The sequence below is a fragment of the Simochromis diagramma genome, unplaced genomic scaffold (assembly GCF_900408965.1).
Source record: "Simochromis diagramma unplaced genomic scaffold, fSimDia1.1 OVJJ01000448.1, whole genome shotgun sequence".
Taxonomy (NCBI): Eukaryota; Metazoa; Chordata; class Actinopteri; order Cichliformes; family Cichlidae; genus Simochromis; species Simochromis diagramma.
This window is the reverse complement of record NW_024387273.1, coordinates 1,590-9,963: the sequence shown is the minus strand read 5'-3', so window position 1 is coordinate 9,963 and position 8,374 is coordinate 1,590. Positions and strand designations below refer to the sequence as shown.

The 8,374-nt window shown below is 47.1% G+C and overlaps 1 pseudogene; it reads left to right on the top strand.

Moving 5' to 3' along the window:
• Positions 1–3,336: 3,336 nt before the first annotated feature.
• LOC120715550 lies at positions 3,337–7,712 on the top strand (annotated as a pseudogene).
• The last annotated feature ends 662 nt before the right edge of the window (positions 7,713–8,374 follow it).

Sequence of the window (8,374 nt, the reverse complement as noted above, 5' to 3'; positions counted from 1 at the left end):
GTTTAATGGGGTGTGAGCAGAACATGTGCATTGGATTCTGCCCTCGGGTTGTGTGTTTACAGACAGACAGTAGCTGGGCTAGACACTCATAAATGGGAAAAAGTGAGGAGAAAAGCAGGAGAGCCCGTGCTGATTCAGCAGTCTGAGATAGCGGTGCTACAAATGAGTCTCTAAGCAAACCTATGAGCAAAAGAATACACACACACTCTTAGATTCCTGTACACAACTCATGTAAATGCACACACTCCATAATCCTACGAAAACGCTCCCATACTGGCATCAGTGATATCACGTACTATGACTACAGCTGACCCGATTAAATGAGATGGCGCACCCGCATTTTCCGCCACTGGACTAAAACATGTTTGACAGAACCTGAGATAATTTAATACCTCTCCTTGGGAAAACCGAAGACGCTACAATCAGCATTACAGGAGTGAGGCACCTACCAAGCCTCACCAGTCTACCTCTCCTGGATTCTGGTTCGCACCTGCCAGTAACTTCCCTTCCAAACTGCCAGTCTCTCCTGCCTGCCTCCCTGCATCGCACACAGTACTCACCTGGATCTCTGTTTCAGGCCTATCTCCCTCCAAGCAATCTCCACCTGCAAGCACGTAAGGCAGCTCAAGGAAATTACTCTTGGATTAACTCGCAACTCTCTTTTGGGTCCCACTGATTGTCCTCTCCTCTGTTTCAGTGCCCTGGCTAGCCATAGTTTCCCCCGACCAGTCTCTGCACCCAGTCGTCACAGTGAATTTGTCTTAATTTAACTACAGTCTTAGTCTCCTCTTCCTCAGACGTATAGTTTATGTTTCTTCTAAATAATAGTCTGAGTCTTCAGTTGCTGACAAGCGTTGTGCATAAAATTGTTTTTGTTGCACCGCACTTCAGGTTTTGCATCTGCACTTGAGTCCACCCCATTCCACAGGCCACTGTGCCATGACAGATTAAGCCATGCATCACCCCAAAAACTGTTGTATTGGGTTTTACTGCTTGCGAGCCATGACACAAAGTCTCCCCCAGCTGCCTACATGGGGTATATCAGACATCTTGCCAGCCCATCCACGGCCAACACAGAGAGACAACAATTCACACCTACAGCCAATTTAGAACCGAACATGTGTAATTAACCTAGCACACATGCCTTTGGTCTGCGGTAGGAAGCCGGAGCACCTGGAGAGAACCCACCCAGGCACAGGGACAATATGCAAATGCCACAAAGACAAGCACCAGCCAGTGGATTTCACTCCAAGACCTTCTTGCTGTGAGGCGACAGAGCTAACTACTGCACCCCTGTGCAGCCCTAGAGAACATGCTAATTTTTTAAGTACACTTCACATACTTGAAAAACGGAAAATGTTTTCCAGCCTGACATTACTCGTTGTTTTGTGGTCGAGTTGTCATTGAAGGTGGGACGAACAGAGCTATATCGGCCCCGCCATAATTGCAATTCAATTCTAATTAGATTGTCAGTCCACAAGTTCCACAACATAAATTTGACTAATCCACATCTATCAATGAGCAGCTGATAGCCTCCAGCAAGCGATGAGACAATTTCCTGGAATTGAAATGTGTCCTTCTGCCATCACACCACACAGACAAACAAACAGTTTTATTAGCAGGACAGTGAATATTGATGGACACTGATTAGGTTAGAACAGGGGTTTCAAATTCGGGGCCTGCGGGCCATTTGCGGCCCACGTTACCTCTACTTGCAGCCCGCACATTGATGTGAAGAAATATTTTTTAAAATTATTATTCGAAAAATGATTTAATATGAAGGCAATATGAGCAGAGTGTTACAGGCATAGCCCTTGCTGCAGGGAGAACGTGTGGGACTGCTCCTCCCGCTGTGTGTGTGTGAGTGAGAGGGAAGGGAGAAAAAGGAAAGTTGAAAAGTAAGAGGTGCTACAGGACCAGAAACAGGAGATTGAAGCATGTAAATATAATAATAACCACTGCAGCCAAGAAGAGTGCCTGACGAGCCCAGTTGTAAGTAAGCTTTTAAGACTCGACTGTACACTGTGTTCGTGTTTTCCTCAGAAACAATGAAGTTCTGCTGGAGCAGCCTTTCTTTTTTTTTTTTTTTTTTTTTTTTTTTTTTTTTCTAAATGACATCAGAAACAGCAGTATGCGACATTACGTGATGGCAGAGCTTCAGTTCATCCTTTGTCATTTTTTTTTTTTTTTTTTTTTTTTTTTTCTTTTTTTAGGATAGGACAGGGAGAAAGAATGAAAGAAAGAGAGGGAGAGAAAGAAAACCAAATGGGAGAAGAGACGGTGAGAAGGGGGGGAAGAAAGGAAAAAAAAAAAAAAAAAAAAAAAAGAACAAAACTCCTGGGTCACCTGTATGGAGAAAAAAAACAGAAGAGAAAGCAAACAACAAAGAGCAACATAATAAATAAAAAAAACGGCACCATCACAATAAACTAGTTAGCAGTAGATATCAGTAGATCAGTAGTGTGGAGTAAGTGCATATGAGAGCATGAGGGTGGGAATGGATGTTTGTATCTGTGTGTGCCTGTATGTCTGTGTCTATATGTCAGGTTGGGTATCAGACGCCACCTCTCTGGGGACATCTCAGGCCCTCCAAGGTTTGGAGGCCTATCTCCACCCACCACCACTTCCCCTGCCAGTGGCGGACTCCCTCAGGTGTCGGTGCGTTGGTGGTTCTTTGTGTCTGGGGGTGGGCGTCCGGGTACACACCGGCTCACTCCTTGGCGGCCGCTTATCGGGGCCTGGAGCCTGGGGCTCGCTCGGGCCACTCCGGAGGTGGGGTGCCCCCGGCCTCTCGGCCTGGGGCTCGGTCACTCAGGCACAGCTGGCTGCCGGCGGAGCTCACGGGCGCGTCACTGCAACTCCCCCTGGCTTCTGCTCCGCGGCTGCTGAGTGAGCCCTCATCTGGGACTCTCCTCAGCTCTTACTGGGACAGTGGCGCGGCTGCCCCTCTGTTGGTCTTCCTTGGTCTTTTGTGTTCTGGGGGCCTCTGGATGTCTGGAGTCTTGATCTCCTCCATACCTGCTTCATGCCCTGGAGGACGGGGCTGTGGCTCCCCACACTCCCTAGCAGATCGTTACATGGAGAAACCTTTGGAATGCAAGCATGCTGATCCACACAGGTATGCACACAGGTGTACACACGGGTATTCACAGACGCGGACTACAGCTTTCTTGGCTGCTGCCTCAAAGCACATTGTGCGCTGTCTATCTTGCGTGCTGCACAATATCGTTTATTATTTAGTATCTACTGATATCTACTGCTAACTAGTTTATTGTGCTGGAGCAGCCTTTCAATGCCTCTCTCTGTCTCTCGCTAGCAAAGTTGACTCACACAGTAATGGTAGTTCTCGGCTACGAGCCCGACACGGAACCCGAAGTATTAGCCAGAGGTCTCTTTACCACGGTCCGGACCTGGCCGAGGTAACAAGAGTGTACAAACAGGTTGAACGATTGGCTGTGTTAGTTCAGTGAGAGATTTATTTGGAAAGAAAACAATTTTCACTTGCAGTCAAAAACTAATGTGTACGCTTATGCCTGCACTTTTATTTTGTTAAATACAAACAAAATTATAGCAAAAGTGCTACCATGTGTCTGCACAGAAAGAGCGTACCAATTTGTTTATTTGGTAGTTCAATGAAAGGCTTCAGAGTTAAGAGTGAGAAAAAATTGCGTTCATATTTGCAGTTTTGTCTTCTTATACAATATTTTAAATTAAATAAAACAAACAAAACACTACATTTTAGTAAATATTAGTGGGTATTTTCTTTTATTTTTTTGTACTACTTCAACACTAAAGTGGCCCTCCAATGAGATGACGGTGCCAAAAGTGACCCGCGGCTCATTTGGGTTTGAGACCCCTGGGTTAGAAGGAGAATAAGGTACGATGGAAGGGGGAGGGGTTTGTGTTTCTGCTTTCCAAAGCAGGTAGTACTCTGCAAAGAGGCTCAACATGTCGCCTCATTACTGTGTGCTGGAGCATATTCCAGAGGGATGAGGTGTGGAAGAAGAAAACAAAAATGAGAGGGAATACAGTTTCCCACATGCCGTGCAAGCTGAAGTGTCTCTTGGCATTTAACATTTGGGTATCTTGTGAAGACAACACAGACACTGAAATACAAACTTATAGAAATGCAATCTTTTTGTTTTTCATTGAATTCCTAAATGTGCATTCATTCAAAGTCTGGTAGATTTGATTGATGGGGTTCATGGTTTGGGTGAGTGGGTGAAGTAAAGCCCTTCAAAGTAAAAGCTTTTTGTGTTTTGTCATGGGGGTGACATAGGCAAATTAGGCAGGGCCCCAGCCATCTGATAAATGCTGTGGGTTCTTTGTCTTCCTGTGTCCTTGTGCCACTGGCTGGCCTCGGCTCCCGGTGTCAATCACTGAGTGGAGCGCAGGAGAAGAGACATGTACGTATGAGGGCTGACTGTGAAGTAGACGATGAGAACTGAATGAGAATTTGGCGAAGTAGATTAGAAGGGGTCCTGGGTCAAAGGCAGGCCCGCCTAATAAGTTCCCCGTTCCACATCTGGGAGAACGACCAAGTGAGAGATGGCAGCAGAAACCCCAGTATAAGCCCAGTGGCCAAATCCATAACCCAAAAGTGACTGAAGGTTAGAAAGCCAGACTAGAGACAGATACAGAGAGGAAAACAGCTGAAAGGGGAGCAAAAACTAATAATAAGGAGGAGGAGGAGGAGTTTGTGTCCCTCCACAAGAACAGCTTTGGTTGTCGTGGCTATTTCAATTATGTGTGAACAAAATCTTTGGATTCCCCTCTCATCATTAGAGACCGGGTCTGTTGTTGCAGTGAGAGCTGCGCATCTGTGCTTCGGGTCATTATAAACACTCTGTTTGGCCCTTAGATTCAAAAGGCCTTTGTCTGGGTCATGCTCTTTCACCAGTGCTCTTTGCCATTCAGCTTATTGAGAGCCATGGAAACAAGATGTCTTTCACTCTCTTCTCTTTCTTAAAGCTTTTCTCTGTCTCTCCAAAAAGTTGATTCTGTTCATCTGGACGTAGTGTTTTGTGGGAGAAACGTTTCGTCACTCATCCAAGTGACTTCTTCAGTCTCAGCTGACTGCAGGTTTCCTCAATCTTATAAACAGTACATTTGCATAATGACTGAAACCAGCCCAGTGAAGGATAAATGAGCATTGATGAACAACCACTGACCAAAACCCACTGATCAAAGACCATTGATCAATGGCCATGAGTACCATTCACAGAGAGTTGGGGAATGGCTGCAATCACAGCATTGTAAGATGGTAACAGATGTACCCTTAGGCCCCCTCCTTGATTCAGAGATGGTCTTTCCCTTTTCACGTAAATGGCCTCCTTGACTCCACGCTCAAACCAGCGTTCCTCCCTGTCCAGGATGTGTACATCCTTATCATTGAAAGAGTGTCCACTGGCCTGTAGGTGTTAAATAGACTGCAGAGTCCTGGCCTGATGAGGTAGCTCTTCTGTGTTGTGCCATCCGCTTCGCCAGAGGTTGTTTGGTTTCCCTGATGCATAAATCCTGGCAATCCTCCTGGCACTTAACAGCTACACAATGTTACTCTGTTTGTGTTGGGGGACCCGATCCTTGGGGTGGACCAGTTTTTGGTGCAGCGTGTTTTGGGGATTAAAAGCCACAGAGACCCGGTGTTTAGAAAAAATGTGTCTCAACTGCTCCGATACTCCTGACACATACCGGATCACTACAGGTTTTCGCTTGGGCAGCAGTTGTCCTTCTCTCCTGGATCGGCTGGAGCTTTCTTTAGGTGTCTTATAAGAGAAGCCCATGAGAACAGAGGCGACCTAGCTGTATTGGGTCGATCCCACACAAACTGGTTGAGCATGCTTTACACCTCCACCATGTCCCCAGCAAGATCAAGGACCTGATCCTGGACTATTACGCCAATTTCAGGCTTAGGGTCACTTCTAGGGCAGTTACTTCAGACTGGCACCGACTCGGGAAAGGTATAATAACAGGCTGTACCATCTCAGTTACGCTCTTTGCCCTGGCAATGAACATGGTGGTAAAGGCTGCGGAGGTGGAGTGCAGAGGGCCGTTAACAAGGTCAGGTGTTCGTCAGCCCCCCATCAGAGCCTATATGGATGACCTCACCATTACAACATCATCAGTTCCCGGGTGTAGGTGGATCTTGCAAGGTCTTGAGAGACTCATCTCATGGGCAAGGATGAGTTTTAAACCTTCCAAGTCAAGATCGATGGTACTGAAGAAGGGCAAGGTGACGGACAAGTTCCGGTTCTCAATTTCAGGAACCATTATTCCATCCATAACGGAACAACCAGTTAAGAGCTTGGGGAAACTCTTTGACTCCAGCCTGAAAGACTCTACTGCTATTCAGAAGGCAAATGAGGAGCTGGGAGCGTGGCTCATTAAGGTGGATAAGTCCGGCCTGCCTGGAAGATTTAAAGCCTGGATCTACCAGCATTCCATCCTGCCCCGAATCCTGTGGCCCTTGCTTGTCTATACAGTTCCAATAACTACTGTGGAATCCCTTGAAAGAAAGATCAGTGGCTTTCTTCGTAAGTGGCTGGGACTTCCCCGCAGTCTCACCAGCGCTGCCTTGTATGGGGCAAGTAACAGCGTGCAGTTACCCTTCAGTGGTCTCACAGAAGAGTTCAAGGTGGCTCGCACACGAGAAGCCCTACAGTACAGAGATTCTAAAGACTGCAAGGTGGCATCAGCAGGTATTGAGGTAAAGACAGGAAGAAAGTGGAAGGCTGAGAAGGCAGTTGAGGTGGCGGAGTCACGCCTAAGGCAGAAAACACTGATGGGGGTCTTAGCAACAGGGGGAGCAGGCTTGGGGTACGTCCCAAAGGCCCAGGTCAGCAGGGCACAGGGAAAGGAGAGACACCAGCTACTCCAGGAAGAGGTCCGAGCAGGTGTGGAGGAGGAGTGAGTAAGTAGAGCTGTAGGCCTTAAGTGGCAGGGAGCATGGACAAGGTGGGAGAGCACCTTGCAGCGCAAGGTCACCTGGGTAAACATCATGCAGGTAGACTTCCACCGGATCCGATTCCTAGTGCAGGCAGTATACGACACTCTGCCAAGCCCAGCAAACCTCCATCTGTGGGGAAAGAGCGAGACACCTGCCTGTCGTCTGTGCTCTGGAAGAGGGACCCTACCTAGAACACCTCCTTAGCAGCTGCCCAAGGGCCCTGGCCGATGGTCGGTATCGTTAGCGGCACGACCAGGTGCTCAGAGTAGTTGCTGAAAAGATTGCCTCAGCAATCAGCACCAGCAAGCATCATCATGCTCCGAGGAAGGCAATCTCTTTTATTAAGGCTGGAGAGAAACCCCAGGTGCGCCCACATTTGACAACTGGCCTCCTCAACACAGCCTCTGATTGGCAGCTACAGGCTGACCTGGGTAAACAACTAAAGTTCCCTCAGAACATTGCAAAAACATCACTCCAGCCAGACATGATAATTATTTCTGAGGCCTCAAAACAGCAAAGTCCTAGGCCGGCTGGGCGTGGCTGGGGCAGCCAAGAAGAGGGCCATCCAGGCTGTGAGTGAAGCAGCAGAGAAAGCCACAAGGTGGCTGTGGATCAAGAGGGCTGATCCGTGGGTAGCTACTGGTACGCAAGTCGGGGCCTGATCACCCCCGGCTGGGTCGCCTGGGTGAGGGTGTATGATGTTGTGAGACCCGAAACACCTGATGACCCTAGGATACATCACTGAAGATGCGTACCAGTGCATCCAGGAGATGTGTCTTTATCAGTGTTGGGTAAGTTACTTTAAAATAGTAACTTAGTTACATTACTAGTTACTTCTCTCAAAAGTAACTCAGTTACTTCAAATTACTCGTTACTTTCAAAGTAACTAGTTACTAGGGAAAGTAACTTTGGTTTTACTCAGAATTCTCTTGTTAATGTGTTTCTTCCATAACTTTGCCAGTCTTCTAGCTTGCTTACTTGCCACAAGTGCACTGTGCCACCTACCAATAGAAAGGAAAAGATAATGTTCATATTTCCACGAGAGAAATCCCATGCCTGGACCGTCATTGACTGCTGCCATGATTCTAGCCTACGTCACAGCGTCATGTGCGCCTTTTACATCCAACACAAAAACTGCAGCCGTGGTGCTTTCGATTGTACTCAGAACTCGGAAATTCTGCCTTCTGAATAGGAAGATGTAGGCAACACCAGACTGCAGATGAGCTGCATACAGGGCTGGACTGGGACAGAAAATTGGCCCGGGCATTTTGACTAGAGACCGGCCCACCATTATAGGAAAAATCATAAAGCCTTTGAATGAAAATAAACACTGTTGTGACAGTGATGTACACTGTTTTGATGGTATATATGCATCAATCTATCAATCGTTTGTTGTAAGATTCAGATAATTATTTTTTAAAAGCTAGA